A 21,893-nucleotide genomic window follows, 5' to 3' on the forward strand; every position below is an offset into this window, starting at 1 on the left:
TGTGACATGGTCCTGAAGGAAGATTGGTCATTTTACGGTCCTGCTTGACCTACACAGTTCAGTTTCTGCAAAGGTCTCGGCTTGTGAGATCGGCTCTGATGTAGCTCCAGTGGAGGCTCTTGGAAAAATCTGGAGCCAGCCTCCATGCATTGAAGCTGCAGCACTGCTGCCAGCCTCATGGTGGCTCAAAGCATTGCTGGAATCACAGGGAAGATCCAGTAGATCAGTGGTTTGATTCCTGGCTGCTGTTTCGTCATCCTGGGGTTGCGAGCAGGTTGTGCTGGGCTGTCCTCAAGGCCGAGACCCTCCGGGGTGGTTGGTTCCTTCTGGGTCATCTTCTGGTTCTCATAGCCTGACGCTGTCTCATCGAGGCCTGAGTTGATCAATGTGTTGTCTCTGTTCCCAGCTGTCCTCTAGCCGGAATTTGTATGATTTTGGCCCGGTGATTTCTATGACTGAGGCTTTCTCCCATTGACATTCCCCAGTATAATTTCAGGTGAACACCTTTTCCCCACCCACAGAGTTCGTTCTGGGTTGTGTGTGTTTGTGGGTCTGTCTGGTGCACAGGATGGGTTAATCATGTCCAATTGTGAATAGAGCTTACGACCCATGAATAGTTCGGGAGGGCTTTTACCTGTTGTTGTACTCAGGGTTATATATTGAGTGAGTAGAAACTGGTCTACTTGCTCCTCCCAATTGCCTGGTTCTAGCTTGGCTAAGGCTTCTTTGGTCAGCCTTACCATTTGTTCCACTTGCCCATTGCTGGATGGACAAAAGGATTATATTCTTTCACCCTTTGCATAATAAAGGGACTCAGAGTCACTGTAACTATTTAACTGTTTATTTAGTTATAGCTGTAGCAAGTTCAGAATGGCCAGGCGGCTCCAAGGGAAGCCGTTTTTAAAGAGCTTGCTTGGAGGCGGCCGGCTCTGACAGTCATTCACTTTGACCAATCAGCGAGTAGCATGCAGATTAAACCCTGCATACTCATGTGCACAACACATGTCATTCTTATAGTTTGTTATTTTTAAATTCCACTTTCAAAACAGTCTCAATGTTGTTATATAAAACCTCTTTGTCTTTCATAGCATTTTTTAAAACACAGTTTCCCTCCAGAGGGATATACTCTTATAATTAACTTTGGGGGGGGTTGTTCAAAAATATCCTTCAATAGCTCCAATGTTAAAAATATTTTGCTTCATTCTATAATTCATTTAATATTGAGTTTGAGAGTTCTTTTCCTTTCATTATTATTATTATTTTTATTATTATTTATTGGATTTGTATGCCGCCCCTCTCCACAGACTTGGGGCGGCTAACAACAATGATAAAAAACAACATGGAACAATCCAATTTAATAAAAAAAATAAAAACCCTTATTATAAAAACCAAACATACACACAAACATACCATACATAACTTGTAATGGCCTAGGGGAAGGAATATCCTAACTCCCCAATGCCTGGCGACAAAGGTGGGTCTTGAGTAATTTGCAAAAGACAAGGAGGGTGGGGGCTGTTCTAATCTCTGGGGGAGTTGATTCCAGAGGGCCGGGGCCGCCACAGAGAAGGCTCTTCCCCTGGGGCCCGCCAAAACGACATTGTTTGGTCAACGGGACCTGGAGAAGGCCAACTCTGTGAGACCTTATCGGCCGCTGGCATTTGTGCGGTAGAAGGCAGTTCCGGATGTATTCTGGCCCAATGCCATGTAGGGCTTTAAAGGTCATTACCAACACTTTGAATTGTGACCAGAAACCGATTGGCAGACAGTGCAGGCCGCAGAGTGTTGCAGAAACGTGGGCGAATCTAGGAAGCCCATGATGGCTCTCGCAGCTGCATTCTGCATGATCTGAAGTTTCCGAACGCTTTTCAAAGGTAGCCCCATGTAGAGAGCGTTGCAGAATCTTTAGTTCCTTCTAATTCCTGGTGAGGTTCATTTTTAAAAAATATTAGATATTTTTTAAGAATTCAAAACAAAGGCATTTTCTCACAGGAAGGATTCTTTGCAATTAATTCCAAAATCTTATTTCAAATGTATCTGGATACTTATTCCAGCTGTAGCTTTCTAAAATTAAGATTTTTATCAGTCTTTTGCTGCTTATTCAGAAAAAAAAAGTTAAATCTTTAACTTTTGTTTAGTATTTACAACTTCTTTCTCTAATGATGGCATGCAACCCATCAAGTACTATGAAACTTTTCCATCCAAAGGTTCCTAATAAGTGAAAAGTTTCCAATTGTGACTAGAAAAGTAGGTATGTAAATCATCCTTTCAAAGACACTTTTTGAGCATGATGGCTACTCCTATGGGATCTCCTTGTGGGGAAAAAATGTATGTAGTAATTATGGTTGATCTCAAGTTGCTGTGTCTGGAAAGAAATTACAAAGAGCCAATCTACTTACCATGGTCATTGGCTCCATTTTTTCCACTTTTCTTCAGTTCATCATTTCTTCCTTCGAAGTGTACACATTCAAGAGCCATTTTAAAGGCTTCAGGAAAGTTCATACTATTTGTTCTGCTGTTGTTTTTATGGGGGTTTTATGCATTACATTTTGATTATTATTCCAACCACAAATGTTTTCTGCTACTGTTTTTATTATGTATTCTTTAACTGCACTGAATACCATTCAGATAACCAAGTAAGTGGGTAGTTTTAAAGCTAAATAAATAATGGAAGAAAAGGTTTTTGAGTTTATTGAGCATTGTTTGTGCCCTACAGAACAAAGGTCTTGTTCTTATTATGAGTTATTTCAGCTAAAAATGTCAGCAGAAGGTTAGATATGCTGAGGCTTCTCCTTGAAAAGGGAACTTACTTTTGTATGGATTTTTTTTTTCTTGAGCCATACTCATTATTCATTTGAATCTCCAAAGTGATTCAAAAACCACAAATAAAAAACAACTCACTTTTGAAGTCCCTGAAACAATATGCATTAAAAGTGTTTAGGACTACTACTGAGAGCAGTATTCTCTCCTCAAAATACAATAAATGTGGGAATAAAGAATAAATATCATATCCCAAAAAAATGATGCAGTGCTCTAAGTCCTACTGAGATTTGAAACACAATCAGAGCTTTTTGTAAAGTATAAATCAGACATTACTGCTGAGTCTGAATCAATATTTTTCCAAAAAAATATCAAAGATACTTCAACAAACAGTTACATCTTATTTTAAAGTTCCATATCAAATCCATCTCCGAAGACTTGGTAATCCAGTTTTTAAATTCTATATTTGATTCTTTCTTTGTTGCTGTTGTTTGGCATTCCTTACTGATCACAACCAAGGATGTAATCATGAAGAAAAATTCATTCAATCCAGTCAATAAATATGAACGTTCATTTGTCTGCACTTTTCCCATTTTTGCTTAGTAGCATTCAGAAAAAAATAAAGGCACATAAAGATGGATATATTTATATTGGTTAAAAAATACCCTGTTTGAAATTGTTTGGTTAAAAAAACCACATATTAGGAAATTTATATACTGTAATTGCTTTCAAGGATTTTTTGAGCAAATTTTCAGGCTAAATAGATAACTAAAATAAAACCATGCATGAAGTATTTACCATATTTTTCGGAGTATAAGACACACCAGAGTATAAGACACATTTTAGTTTTTGGGGAGGAAAATGGGGAAAAGAATCTGCTTACCAGATTAGTCTGGTCAGTTTCAGCACATTATTTTATGCCCTGGTTGGTGCTTTATTCGGAGAGAGCAACAATAAAAGAGCTTGCAAGCTAGTAAGAGCTGGGAACATTGTTAGCACCTGGTTAGGGCTGGAAAGAAACTTATTTAGAGCAAATTAGAGCAATGAAAAGAAACTCTGCAAAAACTTAAGGCTTGGAAAACATTATTCACAGAGAGTAACAATAAAAGAACCTGCAAGATTGTTAGCAGCTAGTTAGGGCTAAAGAAAAAGCTTTTTAAAAAGCTACTTTCAGAGTATAAGACACACCCAAATCTCTTTTACGGAGGAAAAAAGGGTGTCTTATACTCCAAAAAATATGGCAGCTAAGAATGAAAGCTTTAGAATGTGAAACAATTGAACTATTCTATGTTGTGCCTAGTGTTTTGTTTCTGTGTCTTTTTTAATATATATAAATCAATTTTTAAAAATTAAAAAAGAAACAATTGGACTACAGTGATCCCCCGCTCGTTGCGAGGGTTCCGTTCCAGGAGCCCCCGCAACGAGCGGGTTTTCGCGAAGTAGCGATGCGGAAGTAAAAACACCATCTGCGCATGTGCAGATGGTGTTTTTACTCCCACAGCACTAGCGAGGAGCCGAAGATTGGGGGCGGCGCGGCTGTTTGCCGCCGGCATGGGGGGCTTCCTAGCAGCCCCCCAAACCCGGGTTGGGGGTCCGGGGGGCGCTGTCTCTCGGCGCTTTCGAGCTAAGTCCGGGAGCGAATTCGCTCCCGGACTCAGCTCGAAAGCGCCGAGAGACAGCGTGGACAGGCCCGTTCCTTGGCGCTGTCTCTCGGCGCTTTCGAGCTGAGTCCGGGAGCGAACTCGCTCCCGGACTCAGCTCGAAAGCGCCGAGAGACAGCGTGGACAGGCCCGTTCCTTGGCGCTGTCTCTCGGCGCTTTCGAGCTGAGTCCGGGAGCGAACTCGCTCCCGGACTCAGCTCGAAAGCGCCGAGAGACAGCGTGGACAGGCCCGTTCCTTGGCGCTGTCTCTCGGCGCTTTCGAGCTGAGTCCGGGAGCGAATTCGCTCCCGGACTCAGCTCGAAAGCGCCGAGAGACAGCGTGGACAGGCCGTTCCTTGGCGCTGTCTCTCGGCGCTTTCGAGCTGAGTCCGGGAGCGAATTCGCTTCAGGACTCAGCTCGAAAGCGGCGAGAATGAACGGCGTGGGCGGGCGAAGGGCGGGCGGCAGCGAGGAGTTTGCGTGGGCGGTGGGGAAACTCCTCGCTGACGCCAGCAAGAGGGGGAAGACCCAGGAAAGCCACCCAGCAGCTGATCTCCCGGTTGCCATCTACGCATGCGTGCCCATAGAAAAAACGCACGCATGCGTAGATGGTATTTTGACTTCCGGGTTGAAAAATCGCGAAGTACCCTGTTCGCAATGGTTGGGGACGCAATAAACGGGGGATCACTGTATTTAGTTTTTAAAAGATTTTTCTTGCATTATAGAAATATACCGTTGCTTGAAATGACATGAATCCAGAGTATGAATATGTGACTACCTTGTCCTAAAGTTTATTAAATACAGTCTAGTTGTTATAGGACAGTATTTTTTACTTCTTACTCAAAATCAAAAGGGATCTAGGAAGATAGCCAAGAGCATAAAGAATGGGGACATACCCAAAATAACAAGAATGAACATAAACCATAACCATAAACCAAGAATTGGAACAGATACTGTATATCACAGCATATCCTACACACAGTGGCCCAGGACTAGTAAATTTACAATAAAATAGAACAATCCAATTGGTTTCACTGGATATTATAAAAAAGGAATAGAAATATGATAATCTGGTGACATTTCCAACAAAAAGAAACTAACTACAAACAGATCCCCTATATTTATATTAACAATGCTCTGTGGTAGCTTGTATCATCTTCCTTTGATTATTTTTTTTCAGAAAAGGCAATTTTATAACCTGATGAAAGCTAGTCCATTATTTTAGTTATTTTGTTAGTAAGTGTAGTACACAGAGAAAATGGTCTTGAAGGGCAGAAGGGAAAGATGCTACCAAGACAACAGTCAGAAAAAGGAAACCCAAGTCTAGGGCAGAACTATAACCTGACAAAACATCTAAGACAAGTCCCTCTGTAGTTCTTACAAAGATAAAGGGAGCATTTATTTTTGCGAGATTCACCTGTCCCTCAAGGCCATTCCCATCTCCCACCATGATGATGCTGAGAAACTTATTTCTTGGTCTTGCAGTATAGCAATGAAGTAAGCTGTAACATTTCCTTTTATCTCTACATGTAAAAAAATTAGCTAAACCATAATTACCCCCGGAAGCAGAGTAACGACGCTGAGACATTTTGTGGATTAAATACGGGTCATTTATTGAATTAACATAAATTTGAATAAATTTGAATACATCAATTTAAATATTTAAATTCAGAACGAACTAAGGACCTTCAGAGGCCAAAACTAACGGGGCGGAAATTCCTACCAGAAAATTCCTTGGCAACATTGGGCGAAAACTCCTTGCTGAACCAGGTGAAGGTACCACCTTCACCTGGGTCCAAGCCACGCCCTTTAGTCGTGTGGGAGGAGTTCACCCTCCAATCCCCGTGGGAAATTGGATCCAGTGATTCCCATCGACATCCTCCCTCCAATCCCCAACGTTGTTCCAACCTCTAGTTCCTGGAGAGAGGCGGTCCATCACCCTTTGAAGGATGCCCAAAGGAGCATGCGCAGTTGCTTCTAATTGCCCATTTCCGCCCCTAACCTGCCAAACCCCAATGACCAAAGGGAGGCCTATACTGATATCTAAGTGCGCCGCACCCCCTAACCAATCCAGTCCACACCATCAGTGTGAAATAGGCGAAAAACGTCCGCCTCTAAAGGGGAGGCCGCAAAAAATTCCTATTCGGCCCTGAGGCGACCTCCTTAGGCCACACTGTTGATAGCGGAGGGTGGGCGGGTGTTTGCTTCAGGAGTGAGCCAGAGCAAGGGGGAGGTCCTATCCGGATCGCCCTTAAATAGGGCGATCCAGGACCTCCCCCCCCCCGACCAGCAGGCAGCGTGCCACCTTGGCGCACTACCAAAAGCCGAACTTCCGGGTTCCAGAGGAACCCGGAAGTCCGGAGCTCGAAAGAGCTGCCGGCAGCATCTCCCGGGCTCCGGAGGTAATTTTGGCTGGCGGTTTAAGCCGCCGGCCGGGCATATGTGTTACCATTATAATGAGTAAAAATTACACTACTTACTCATTCACTCTGTGTGAACCCTGGGAATAGTGTTTCTGTTAGGATGAGTGGCTATATAAATGTTTAAAAGAAAGAAAGAAATGGAACCAATTCTGATTAGTATTGAATTGGCAGTACTCAAAAAGTACTTGAATTGGTTTGGGCGTGGCATTGCAGAAGGGGTGGAAACTGAATTTGATCTGATTCAAAATTCTAGATAGGGGTTGGATTTGTGCATAAGCTACAACAAATACCACACAAAATGCTCAAAGCTGAGATTTGTCCCCATAAGAAGACATTAACCTTGCAAAACTCAATTCGAAAGGTTTTAGACAATTTCTTTTCAATTTTTTAAAATTACTTACATAATTCTTCATTTATTTTTATTTTATTTTATTTTATTTATTTATTTATTTATTTATTTTGTCCAATACACAATGAGGGTTTTAGTGGGTATATATCAATATACACATAGTAAAATACATGATGAAGGTTATAGAGGAGATACTCATAGTAAAATATATCTAAGAAATAATAGAAAAGAAGATATAGGAATAGAATACAGTGATCCCCCGTTTATTGCGTCCCCAACCATTGCGAACAGGGTACTTCGCTATTTTTCAACCCGGAAGTCAAAAATACCATCTACGCATGCGTGCCGGGCACGCATGCGTAGATGGCAGCGGCTTCCCTGGGTCTTCCCCCTCTTGCTGGCATCAGCGAGGAGTTTCCCCACCGCCCACGCAAACTCCTCGCTGCCGCCCGCCCTTCGCCCGCCCACGCCGTTCATTCTCGCCGCTTTTGAGCTGAGTCCGGAAGCGAATTCGCTTCCGGACTCAGTTCAAAACCGCCGATAGCAAGCGGCAAGGAACGGCTTGTCTCGGCGCTTTCGAGCTGTCAGCTCGAAAGCGCCGAGACAAGCCGTTCCTTGCCGCTTGGTATCACCGGTTTTGAGCTGAGTCCGGAAGCGAATTCGCTTCCGGACTCAGCTCAAAACCGCCGATAGCAAGCGGCAAGGAACGGCTTGTCTCGGCGCTTTCGAGCTGAGTCCGGTCAGCTCGAAAGCGCCGAGACAAGCCGTTCCTTGCCGCTTGCTATCGGCGCTTTTGAGCTGAGTCCGGAAGCGAATTCGCTTCCGGACTCAGCTCAAAAGCGCCGAGAGCCAGCGCCCCCCGGACCCCCAACCCGGGTTTGGGGGGCTGCTAGGAAGCCCTCCATGCCGGCGGCAAACAGCCGCCCCGCCCCCAATCTTCGGCTCCTCGCTAGCGCTGTGGGAGTAAAAACACCGTCTGCACATGCGCAGACGGTGTTTTTACTTCCGCATCGCTACTTCGCGAAAACCCGCTCGTTGCAGGGGCTCCTGGAACGGAACCCTCGCAACGAGCGGGGGATCACTGTATATCAATGAAAGAATAGAAGAAGAGATATAGGAATAGAGGAAAGGTATAGGAGATATAGAAGAGCAATAGGACAGGGGACGGAAGGCACTCTGGGTGCACTTGTACTCGCCCCTTACTGACCTCTTAGGAATCTGGATAGGTCAACCGTAGATAATCTAAGGGTAAAGTGTTGGGGGTTTGGGGATGACACTATGGAGTCCAGTAATGAGTTCCACGCTTCTACAACTCGGTTACTGAAGTCATATTTTTTACAGTCAAGTTTGGAGCGGTTAATATTAAGTTTAAATCTGTTGTGTGCTCTTGTGTTCTTGTGGTTGAAGCTGAAGTAGTCGTCGACAGACAGGACGTTGCAGCATATGATCTTGTGGGCAATACTTAGATCTTGTTTAAGGTGTCTTAGTTCTAAACTTTCTAGGCCCAGGATTGAAAGTCTAGTCTCGTAGGGTATTCTGTTTCGAGTGGTGGAGTGAAGGGCTCTTCTGGTGAAGTATCTTTGGACATTTTCAAGGGTGTTAATGTCTGAGATGCGATATGGGTTCCAAACAGATGAGCTGTATTTGAGGATGGGTCTGCCAAAAGTTTTGTAAGCTCTGGTAAGTAGTGTGAGATTTCCAGAGCAGAAGCTACGTAGGATTAGGTTTGCAACTCTTGAAGCCTTCTTGGTTATATTGTTGCAGTGGGCTTTGGCACTTAAATCTTTTGTTATTAGTATACCGAGGTCTTTAACCGAGTGGGGGTTATCTGTGATAATTTGATTATTCAGTTCCTATTTGGAGTTCAGATTCAAATTTACAGAGAGAATTAGTGTAGTACAGTGATCCCTCGAGTATCGCGAGGGTTATGTTCCAAGACCCCTCGCGATACTCGATTTTTCGCAATATAGTGGTGCGGAAGTAAAAACACTATCTGCGCATGCGCGCCTTTTTTTCCATGGCCACGCATGCGCAGATGGTGTTTTTACTTCCGCACCTGGGAAGACCCAGGGAAGGTTCCTTCCGCCGCCCAGCAGCTGATCTGCTCGGCAGCGCCGCAGCAGCGAGGAGCCGAAAATCGGGGTTTCCCCGCCGCCCACGCAAAGGGGAAACCCCGATCTTCGGCTCCTCGCTGCTGCCGCGCCCGCCGCTTGTCCGCCCGCTGCTTGTCCGCCACTTGTCCACCACTTGTCTGCCGCTTGTCCGCCTGCCGCTTGTCCACCGCCTGCCTGCCCGCCTGCCCGCCGCTTGTCCGCCCGCTGCTTGTCCACCGCTTGTCCGCCCACCGCTTGTCCGCCCGCCGCTTGTCCGCCCGCCGCTTGTCCGCCCGCCGCTTGTCCGCCCGCCGCTTGTCCGCCCGCCGCTTGTCCGCCCGCCGCTTGTCTGCCCGCCGCTTGTCCGCCCGCCGCTTGTCCGCCCGCCGCTTGTCCGCCGCCTGCCTGCCCGCCTGCCCGCCGCTCGGTGCACGAGAGAGGGAAAGTGAGAAAAAGAGGGAGAGCAAGAGGGGGAGAGATAGAGAAAGAGAGAGAAGGAAAGAAAGAAAGAGATGAGAAAGGAAGGAAGAGAGTGAGAGAGAGGAAGAAAGAGAGAGAGAGAAGAGTGGAGTATTTTTTAATTAATATTTTCTGAAAAATCGCGATATAGCATTTCGCGAAGATCGAGATCGCGAAACTCGAGGGATCACTGTAATGGTGAATTCTGAGTTTGGTTGTTTTGCTTGTAGATATTTCATTATCCAACTAGATATAATCATTGTTAGTGAGTGTGGGGTTTGTTCCCTATCTATATATAGTAGCTTACCCTGCCAGTGTTGGTGGGTGTGTGGTTTGTGTTAAGTTGTGGGAATCACAACTCAGGAGATCAACTTTCTGAACACTGTTTATTGGGCAACTCTCTGTACAACCAGCAACTTGCAGTCTGACACCTAGTCCTTTTATAAGGCGCTATCAGACACTTTAACCAATAGCATTTGAGCATTCTCCAGCTCAAATGCTGGACCTTGGTGAAACCATGTTCAACCGCCAATACACAACAGTTTTCTCCTGGTTAATTCTTTAATTAGGGTATCATTATCTGCTTGGCTGTTTGTCTTAGTAGTTCCTTGATTGGGCGATTGAGAGAAAATTTTGCACCAGGTGTTTTAAAAGTTTGCATATATTCAAAAGAGCATTCTCAGAGTCTTCGTAGAGGGGCAGTATACAAATCTAATTACTAAATAAATAAATACACTTTGCCCCTAGGCCTTCACAATTTTATGTATGGTATGTTTTTATGTATGATTGGTTTTTATATAATGGGTTTTTAACTGTTTTTTAGTATTGGATTTTGTTGTACTGTTTTACTGCTGTTGTTAGCCGCCCCGAGTCTGCGGAGAGGGGCGGCATACAAATCCAATAAATAATAAAAATAATAATAAATATAGTGATGTTTATTGAAACAATGTATTCTCCTACACCAGCTATTAAAAACAAACTTTAAAAAGTAAACTCTTGTTTTTATGGGTTATCAGGACAAGAAAGCTTGCCTAGTTGATTTGCAAGAATCCTAGACAAAATTCTCTTATCCTTATCCAGGCTTGATTGTAAATAGCATTGGTTTTCTGGCAATGTCCATATTAGTTAATTAGCAAGGTCAACAGAGACATACTCACAAGGCAAGCAACACTGTCACAAAATCAAGCAGGCCATAGAGAAATATTTTTGCACAGAACAAGCAGTATTCATGCTCCTGTTGCCATCACCACCACATTGTCTTAAAAACAGTCAATAGAACAATGTAAGCTGGGCATACATTCACCTACTATTATATGAAATTATTTCAATCTGCTACAGGTATGAAAGTAAGGTTTGAACCCAAAATGTATTCTAGACTAGTCACATATTATTGAATGCTTACTTGTGCTGACAGGGGCAGCATAGAAGAAAATTAACCTTCTATTGTCACAAGCAAAAGCAAATGTTAAAGTGCATCGCTGGCTGAAAGTGGAGGGTTGATAAAGTGAATGAAGCAATGTTAGCCTGGCCAGAGAGACAGAAAGTTTCATAAGGTGATAAAGTCTTTTAGAAAATGACTGCTCTGTGAATATCAGGGAGTCCATCACACCATTCATTTTTATGAGGAACTGAAAGAAAGCAACATTGTGATTTGTCTGGTAGTATTTCTAAATCGACAGAAAAACTATTGAATTTTCAGTTCAGAAGTAGTGTTGGGCGAACCGAACTTGCATAGTTCATGTCCGTAACGAACTTTGCGGGGTTCGGCATACCGAACCCAAACTTTTCCAGAAATACATGTTCAAGTTCGACATTCGAGCAAACACCACAGAGCCATGTGTCCTGCTTGCCTGTGATTGGTCAGCCGGATGCATGGCTGTGATTGGCCCAGCGGGACACCGGGAGAAGGGAGAAAACCCGGTGGGGGCAGTCGCAAAGCAGGGAATTCCCTGAGGCAGCGGCAGGCAAGGAATCCCGGTGGGGCGTCCTCCCAAATTTGCCCCCTTCAATGGGGTTCAGGTTCGGCGAACCTACCCAAACTCCTCCATCAAGTTCGGCTGAACCCGCTGAACCCAAACTTCAACGGGTTCCCCCAACACTGTTCAAAAGGATTCTAATAGATACAGATCTAACAAATTCCATTTGTCTTTTGAATACAGGACCCTTTTCAGTTCACGAATCTGTGTTAAATGGATGATTAACCAATGTTGATTGAACTGAATGTCCAAACTGAACCTTGCATGCCATGTTATTTGAATCATTATAAAATTTATTGCAATGCTACATTCACAGCTGAGCTTTATTGTGCAATTATTTCAGAAGCATATAATGAGCTACAGTCAAAATATGTCTTTAAATGACCAAAGAATGGAAATGATATTCTTCATGAGTTTAACACCTTTGTCTATTGCTATTAGTTTTTCTATTAATTTTTCTTAGCAAAATTAGTTGAACCACTAGTTCGTCATAGTGTAAATGACATTGTTTAAAAATAAATGTTTAATTCATAATCTGAGCACTGACAGCTTATTTCATAATGCTTTTATTGCCATATTTATTGAAAAATAATAAAAAACCTGCAGCTCCGTTGACTACACTCTAAGCTTCCAAAATACTGGTTTTAATGGTGGAAATGTACCATTAAAACCAATTTTTAGGAACAGTTATTCAATATTCTCTTTTACGTTACTTATTAAGGGACAATATGTTGAATATACATAAGGTGCCCATTAAGATTCAATATGTTCTAAGGCATTTGTAGCTATGTGTGAAAATCTGTGCTATCAATCACCTTCCTAATAAGAAAGGTAAATTGCTTTGCTGTTGTTCTGTGCCTTTGGGAGAACTCAGGGATCAAATTTAATAGCTTTTTTCCCCTGTCATCGTCAAGGCTATTGTGCCATTAACTATAAACTAATGCTGAAAGCCAACACTCAGCATAATAAGATTTTTTTAAAAAAATTGATCAGGCAATGCAAAGTTGTAGGAAGTTTCATTCCCATTAGTCTCAAAAAAATACAATAATGAGTAGTAGCAATAACAAAAGTAGTAATAACAGCAGTAGTAATACACGGTTGTAAATGTATGGCTCTAATAATAATTTTTCTTTGCATAAAAGAAAAAATAAGGAATATTACTATAGCAAGTTACTTTTTTAAAGTTAGACTCAAAATGGCCAACTTTGATTCTTTCATCTATCCACTCACCACCATCACCACCAACCCCGCACCACATTAAAAACATCTCATGCTGGGAGGAGGAGTCAACAAAATAATTTACATAGTGCATATTTGGGGTTAAAGTTAATAGGAACCTGTTCTGTCGGGCTCTCTGGTAGAATCCTCCCAAAAATTCACAGGTACAAATTTCAGACATACACACGTTTGAAAATTCAAAACAATGTTCTTTATAATGAAAATTCACTTAAACTAAGCCCTCTTTTGTTATAGCAAAGAGCACTCGTCTCCAAACAAACTGGTAATTTATACAAGTCCCTTATCACTCCTGTGATACTTAGCTTGCAGCTGTGAGGCAATTCAAAGTCCTTCTTTCACAAAGTGAAACACACTTTGCTCTGGTTTAGTTTCAAAGCAGGGAAAAATCAGCACAAAAAAAGTCAAAGTCAGTAAAGCAGTCATGAAACACAACAAACGATCAGATAATCCTCCACAATGGCCAAACCCACAGGCTGATATTTATAGCAGCCTCACTAATTACCACAGCCCCACCCAACCACAGGTGGCCTCATTTTCTTTGATAATAATCTCTCAGTTGTTGTTGCCTATGCATCGCTCTCCGCATGTGTGGCTGTATCATTAACTCTTGTTCTAAATCCAAGGAGGAGCTAGATAATTGATCTCCTTCTGAGCTGTCTGCCACACTCTCCTCCTCCCTGTCACTCATGTCTTCTTGGTCAGAGGAGCCTTCATCAGCAGATTCCACCGGGGGCAAAACAGGCCTGCAGCATGTGGATGTCTCCCCCACATCCACAGTCCTTGGGGCAGGAGCTGGGCTAGAGCTAAACACAACAGGAACCTATCAAGAACTTATAATGTTTAACGTGACTAAAAAGAAATATGTTCTATTACATGGCTTTGCCATAATCCGTTTTCTTAGGATTCATCGAGAAGAAGTTAAGAGGACCTCATAGATGGCAAAATTCAGTAGTTAATCTACCCAAATGCCAATTGCTCCAAGTTAGCAGAAAATGATTAAAATTCCTTGGCGTCTACTGTTCACTAAAAGTTGTTCTACCTTTGGTTATGTTGCTTATAGTTGCTAAAGGGCTTGGTGTCTCTTTCTGTTTCATCCTGGATACCTAATGGTCAGAAGAAGCTGCAGAGAAATTATCTATAGAGTCAGTTACTGGTAGACGAGTTACATCCTTAAGTTGGAAAACTGAGAAGCAAGTTTAGAGTAAATTAGTCTAAAGATGCAGTTGCCAAAAATGTAGTTAGCCTTGGGGGTAGCAGCTGTTGCATGTTCTTACAACACCTCAGTGATAGTCCCAGAAGTTTCTGAAATGCTCTTTATCTTGAAATTCCACCCTACGTGGAGAATTCAAGCATCATTGCTTTCCCCCACCCTTCATTTCATTGCCTATCTAGACCTGTCAGCATCAAATACTGGAGTTCATTACTTTTCTGTAGCTCCTACTAGACTAAAGTGAACAAGCTACACTAAAAGTAATAGCATGCTCTATTTAATTAAAGTTCAGCTTTCAGATGTCTCAGTTAATGAGAGCTTTAAGATTGATAATAAGATGACTGTTACATCTTATTTCTCACATAATAAGGTGAGAAAAATATGCTCAGCAGCTAGATATTTGATGCCAAAATAACTTGGCATGGAGGCTGGGATGGCAAATAGTTTTTGTGTTTTGTGAGAGCTAGAAAACGCGACATGTAGTGAGAGATCATACTCTGAAAATGGAAAGCAAATCTTGATGAAAGATGCTCTTGACCCTTTTCAGAGATCTTATTTCTCACCTGCAAGTTCTGCCATTGGTTGCTTTTCCCTAAGAAAACAGGCTCCAGATCCCAGGAGAGAGGAAAAAATAGCTGCAAAAACAGAAGCAACAAGAAAATCATGCAACCTTTTCCTCCTTGATTAGATATCTGAAACAGAAAATAGAGTAGCATCTTTCCCACTCAACAGTCTGTTTTACTGCTATATTTTTATAGTTCACAGATTTCCATCAGTATATCTTTTTTCTGATAAACTCAGAAGGTAGGCAGGCAGACAGGCATTTTAAAATATGAGAGAGGGGGCGATGAGAGGGAGAGGGGGAGAGAAGGAGGGAGGGAGAGGTAATAAAGCCCTTCATGGCATTGGGCCAGAATATCTCCGGGACCGCCTTCTGCCGCACGAATCCCAGCGACCAGTTAGGTCCCACAGAGTTGGCCTTCTCCGGGTCCCGTCAACTAAACAATGCCATTTGGCGGGACCCAGGGGAAGAGCCTTCTCTGTGGCAGCCCCAACCCTCTGGAACCAGCTCCCCCCAGAGAGTAGAACTGCCCCCACCCTCCTCGCGTTTCGTAAACTCCTTAAAACCCACCTTTGCCGTCAGGCATGGGGGAATTGAAACATCTCCCCCGGGCCTATACAGTTATGTATGGTATGCTTGTATGTATGTTTGCTTTTAATAATGGGGCTTTTAGTGTTTCTTTTAAATTATTAGATTTGCTATATATTGTTTATTATTGCTGTGAGCAGCCCCGAGTCTACGGAGAGGGGCGGCATACAAATCTAATAAATAAAATAAATAAAATAATGGCCCTAGGTGAGAAGCCCATTTCCTCATCTTACCCAGAGGTGGGTTGCAACAGGTTCTGATCAGTTCTGGAGAACTGATAGCGGAAATTTTCAGTACTTCGGAGAACAAGTAAATATCACCTCTGACTTGCCCCCCACCTATCTTCTCTACCTCCCGAGTCCCAGCTGATTGGGATAAAATGGGGATTTTGCAATATCCTTCCCCTGGAATGGGGAAGGAATGGAGATTTTGCAGTATCCTTCCCCTGCCACGCTCACCGAGCCATGCCCACCAAGCCACGCCATGCCCACCAAACCATGACCACAGAATTGGTAGTGAAAAAAAATTGAATCCCACCACTGACGTTACCTGAGATATAACGCCAAGTTCAACTCTCCAGGGTCCATTCTACAACCAGAAAATAATGTTCCCTATTAGACACAAGAACAGTTGTTTTCTGAATGCCATCACTCTACTAAACAAATAATTCCCTCAACACTGTCAGACTTTCTACTAAGTCTGCACTACCATTACTACTAATTTTTTCTCGTCATTCCTATCCCATTTCCTCCCACTTATGACCGTATGACTGTAATTTGTTGCTTGCATCCTTAAGATTTTTATTAATTTTGAATCTTTCCTCATTGCTTATTTGACCCCTATGACAATCATTAAGTGTTGTACCACATGATTCTTGACAAATGTATATTTTATTTTATGTACGCTGAGAGCATATGCACCAAGACAAATTCCTTGTGTGTCCAATCACACGGCCAATAAAAATTCTATTCTATTCTGTAACATTCCTGTTGCTCTAATACAGAAATGCAGAAGCCCTTCTGACTTGAGGGTAGAATTAAACATTGAAGTAATGTCCAGAATGGACAGAGCCTCCTCACTGCCAATATGGAGATAAAGGCTGTAATTTTTTTGGATCTGTTCATTAACATATCCTATGTTCCTAGGCAAATCCCACATATTTATTTTCATACACTGTCCTGCTGTGTAGAACTCCCTTAGAGAGTTTCCTCCTTGTGCTCTCACATGCAACAACGAAGCTCTATAAAACTTCCACCAGCCCTACTAGGGCCATATACAACTTTGGTGAAAGACAAGCAGATTATATTTCCTTGTGAGGAAATTGTGGGTAACTTCCTCTTCCTAGTTATGAACAACCAAAATGCTATCTGTTCAGCAAGTATGTTTTGAAAAGTTTCGGAAATAGTTACAGAATACCCTACGAAAATAGACTATCTATCCTGGGTCTTGAAAGCTTAGAACTGCGGCGCCTAAAACACGATTTAAGTATTGCCCACAAGATCATATGCTGCAACGTCCTTCCGGTCAACGACTACTTCAGCTTCAACCGCAACAACACAAGAGCACACAACAGATTCAAACTTAATATTAACCGCTCCAAACTTGACTGTAAAAAATATGACTTTAACAATCGGGTTGTCGAAGCGTGGAACTCATTACCGGACTCGATAGTGTCAACTCCCAACCCCCAACACTTCTCCCTTAGACTCTCCACGATTGACCTTTCCAGGTTCCTAAGAGGCCAGTAAGGGGCGTATATAAGTGCACTGATGTGCCTATCGTCCCCTGTCCAATTGTCTTTCCTTATCTCATATGTCATATATATTCTCTCCTTATCTATATCTATATATCTATATCTATATCTATATATATTCTCTCCTTATCTCTTATATCATATATACTCTCTCCCTTCCATCTACTTCTCTTCTTTTTACTTTCTATTGTCATATATATTACTTAATGTCTATTCTCTTCCATATGTATTGTATATTGGACAAATAAATAAATAAATAAAATAAATAAATAAATGCAATGTAGGAAAAATATATCTGTCATCAGAGACAGATTTTCATGGATAAAACAAGCTTCTTCATTGGCTGGACATTTTCCATTCCTATTCTAGCTTTTAAAATTTTCCTGTAGAATCAAGGTCCAGTGATAAGTTGACAATCTTGATTCTCTTTCTTATTATTCATGATTTATCTTTGCTTACAGAGCTAAAACAAAGAGCCAAATTTAGAGATTTTTCCTGCTCTTTCAGCTTTGCTTGGACAGTCTCTCAGGATTCAGAGTAGCCCTTTATATTGTTCAACTGCTTGCTTTGGATAGAATGCCAGGACCATTTTCTGTACTATTTATACTAAAAATATAAATATGAGTGACGTTTCTTTCTGTTGGCTTTCAATGCCTATAGACGTAAAAAGAACCAACCCACTATCATCTGGTATTTTGCAAGTCAAAGTGTCACTCCAACTTAATGAAACTTAATAATGAATAAAGACTCCCAATTTTGGTTTCAGAAAAGAGTTGATGTTTCTTTTGAAGCTAAATTTGGCTCATATATTTTTGCCAGTGGAACTCTGATTGAGAAGGGCTTAACTTTTCCCCAAGCATTGACACTACCAGCACCCCTCTGTAGATGTGTGAATTAATGTTTCCTATTTTGGTTCATGTTCTAATTAACTGGAAGATTAGTAGTTCTTTTAAATGAAATATATCAAGATACTGTATTTTGCATCCTTACCGGCATCCTTTCATTTCTTGGAAGGGGGGGGGGATAAAACAATATGTTAATTTGCCAATCTTGAAATTGGCTATGTCAAGTCTTATTAAAAGGCATTCCAGAATTGGGAGGAGGGGGAAGGATAGAGTTTTTCTATGAAAATTGCAACAACTATCATAGGCTATGATTCATAGCAGAGAGCATCAGAGGCATATCAGAGTTTTGCCGAAGAGACGGAGTAACGACACGGACACAAGAGCTGGATTTAAACTTGGGTCATTTTTATTAATAATAATTTGCATAGTTTATTTAATTAAATTAGCATAAATTAGCATAAATTAGCATAAAATCAACATGCTTAACTGTGACCCAAACAGTGGACCTGCAGGGTCAAACAAATACTTCCAGGGCAGAAATGACGTAGCAATCAACATTCCTGGGCAACTATGGGCGTAGCTCGATGCTAGTCCAGGTGAGGGACCTCTCCCTCACCTGAGACCCTGCCATGCACTCGCATGAGGGGGGTCCCGCCGGTGCACCCCTACCCGGGGACTTCAATGTGCGGGACCCAAAGACAGGTTCCCCCCAACTGCTCAGGTAGCACCCCACCATGAGCTTGGAGAGAACCTGTCAATCATCCCCAAAGATGCCCAAGGGAGAACGCGCAGTTGCTAACCACCACCCAGATTTTGGATTATTTATTTATTAGAGCATGCATAGAATTACAAAACAATTGAAACCCTGGTACAAGAAGAGACATCAGGAACTGCCTTTATTTGTGCAACATTACAAAATTTTGTGCAGCTTTCCAATCTAATTAGTTTAGAAATGATAGATTAAAGCATTAAAGAAACAGAATGTCAGTTTTCAATATTAATTTTGAAATTTGCTGAGTTCTTGAACCTCCAATTTCCTATGCACTCTAATATGATTTCCACAGGGAGTTAGTTCCACATTGTCAACCTTCTATGGATTTAGTAACAGCTGAGTTTTACTCAATTATATCTCTATATTTTATCTTGACCCAGCATCCCTTTTTAAATAGCTTTAAGGTTTTCCTAAAATATTTAACCATGAGCACTGTGTCAATCTTCACTCAAATCATAGATGCATGAGTACTCAGCATGGATTGCTATCTCTGGTTTAGCTTAAGAGATTCTCTGAGAAAGATCCTGTTAGGAAGCTGATTTTGCTAGACCCTCTCCTGTGATACAAGGTGAATTTTTTTTGGGGGGGGGGGTTGTAACCACAAAACCAAATTAAACTAAGCCCCCGACCTGCAGATTTACCAACATAGTTCTCCAATCAACTGCAATGGTGCCTTCAAAACTGGACCGTTGTTGACCAGAGCCGGGGTGGCGCAGCAGGTAGAGTGCTGTACTGCAGGCCACTGATGCTGACTGTAGATCTGTAGGTCAGCGGTTCAAATCTCACCACCGGCTCAAGGTTGACTCAACATTCCATCCTTCTGAGGTGGGTAAAATGAGGACCCAGATTGTGGGGGAAATATGCTGGCTCTGTTAAAAAGTACCATTGCTAACTTGTTGCAAGCCACCCTGAGTCTAAGGAGAAGGGCGGCATAAAAATTGAATAAAATTAAATAAATTAATGTTTTAGCTTGACCTACAGCACATAAATAATTGCAAACAAAAATATGATAGGGCTGCAATATTTCTGAGTTTTCTTTTGACTGTTTCACTCGACTTCTTTAAAACTCTAGGTGTGTTCATTAATTTGTAGGAGTCTCCAGCTTCTTCAGGCAAAACTGCTACAGGTGTCATATGCATTGACCTGGATTTTAAGACAATGTGATTTGTGCTTTTGTGCATGTTCCCTGACCTATTCTGTATCTGGCAATGCAACACAGCAAATAACTGAATAGCTCTCTCTAAAGGTGCAACTACAGTGTTCACCTGATCTTAAATACTTGATCCTTTTTGTGAATGCTTATAATTGTTGGTTAACTGGGATTTGCAAGACAGGTAACATTAAGAGGACTAATTAGTAGAATTACTACTGCTTAATTAAAATAATCTCCACAAGATTAGAATCTGTGATCTATACCAAGCTTGGGCCAATCAAATTTTAGTGCTTTCAAGTCCCCATTGATTTCAGTAGAAAGTTAAGCACCTTCTTAAATCTCTGGCTACAATCAATGCTATTTAAATGCCCCAAACAGTGGCTGGATGATATATATCATATACCCTAATGTTTCTAGCTTAGTATTAATTGCTTTGAATTCAAAAGAAGAACCTTTACTTTTATAAGTAAATTTGTCTTCCTTATCTGTATAGCTGTGATGGCGAACCTATGGCATTCATGTCACAGATGGCACATGGAGCCATATCTGAGATTATGCTAAGGTATTGCCCTGTGTCAGCTCCAGCATGCATGTGCGCACCGGCCATCTGATTTTTGGCCTCCCAGAGGATTGTTTTCACCTTCCCCAGACCCTGTGGATGGCAAAAAAATTATTTATTTATTTGTTTGTTTGTTTGTTTGTTTGTTTATTTATTTACTTACTTACTTACTTATTTATTGGATTTGTATGCCGCCCCTCTCCGTAGACTCGGGGCGGCTAACAACAATGATAAAAACAGCATGTAACAATCCAATTAATAAAACAACTAAAAACCCTCATTATAAAACCAAACATGCACACAAACATACCATGCATAACTTGTAATGGCCTAGGGGAAAGGAATATCTTAACTCTCCCATGACTGGCGGCATAGCCGCCCCGAGTCTTCGGAGAGGGGCGGCATACAAATCTAAGTAATAAATAAATAAAAGTGAGTCTTCAGTAATTTGCGAAAGACAGGGAGAGTGGGGGCAGTTCTAATCTCCAGGGGGAGTTGGTTCCAGAGGGCCGGGGCCGCCACAGAGAAGGCTCTTCCCCTGGGGCCCACCAAATGACATTGTTTAGTCGACGGGACCCAGAGAAAGCCAACTCTGTGGGAACTTATCGGTCGCTGGGATTCGTGCGGTAGCAGGCGGTTCCACAGGTAATCTGGTCCAATGCCATGTAGGGCTTTAAAGGTCATGACCAACACTTTGAATTGTGACCAGAAACTGATCTGCAGCCAATGCAAGCCGCAGAGTGGTGAAGAAACGTGGGCGAATCTTGGAAGCCCCACGATGGCTCTCGCGGCTGCGTTCTGCACAATCTGAAGTTTCCGAACACTTTTCAAAGGTAGCCCCATGTAGACCCAATGGGCCTACTGGAACTTCAGAAACCACTTTTTGCTCTCCCCAGGCTTCAGGAAAGCCTCCAGAGCCTGTGAATGGTGAAAAATAAACCTAACAAGCCTAATGGAAAGTTGGAAATGAACTTCCAGTTGGATCATTGGGCTGTTTTTCACCCTCTCCAGGCTTCAGGAGGCTTTGCTCAAGCCTGGGGAGGGCAAAAAGTGGTCCAACAAACCTACTAAAAGTCCAGAGGCTTCAGTGAGTACTGCACACATGCATGGGGGGTAGCGCAGGTATGTGCATGCATGTACAGACAGGAAGGCATTGCGTTATGGGTATGGGCATGCACGCATGCGCTATCACGAATGTGTGAGCCCTTTTGGCACTGAGCAAACAAAAAAAAGCTTTGCCATCACTGCTATGTAGCCAAGGGTAATTTATTTTAAAGTATATGTATTTTAAATTTCAGGAGGATCAGAAAAGCACACAAAAATATGGTCCATTTCATCTTACAATAACATACCAGCATTTGCCTAAAGAAAATAAATGAAAAAGTGGAGTTTGTTGAAGTGAACTAAAAATTATGTCTAGAAATTTCCTTTTGAAAGAAAGGTGGTTCTTAAATAATATATGTTAAAAATATAATTTTCCTGCAGTTTAAACTATATTCTTTCCTTAATAAG

The 21,893-nt window shown here is 42.1% G+C and overlaps 1 protein-coding gene across 1 annotated transcript in view; it reads left to right on the forward strand.

The window, feature by feature from the left end:
• Positions 1 to 21,893, forward strand: part of SGCZ (sarcoglycan zeta) — a 329,915-nt gene that overhangs the window by 301,832 nt on the left and 6,190 nt on the right. The window lies entirely within an intron of this gene.

Source organism: Erythrolamprus reginae, chromosome 7, assembly GCF_031021105.1.
Source record: "Erythrolamprus reginae isolate rEryReg1 chromosome 7, rEryReg1.hap1, whole genome shotgun sequence".
NCBI lineage: Eukaryota > Metazoa > Chordata > Lepidosauria > Squamata > Dipsadidae > Erythrolamprus > Erythrolamprus reginae.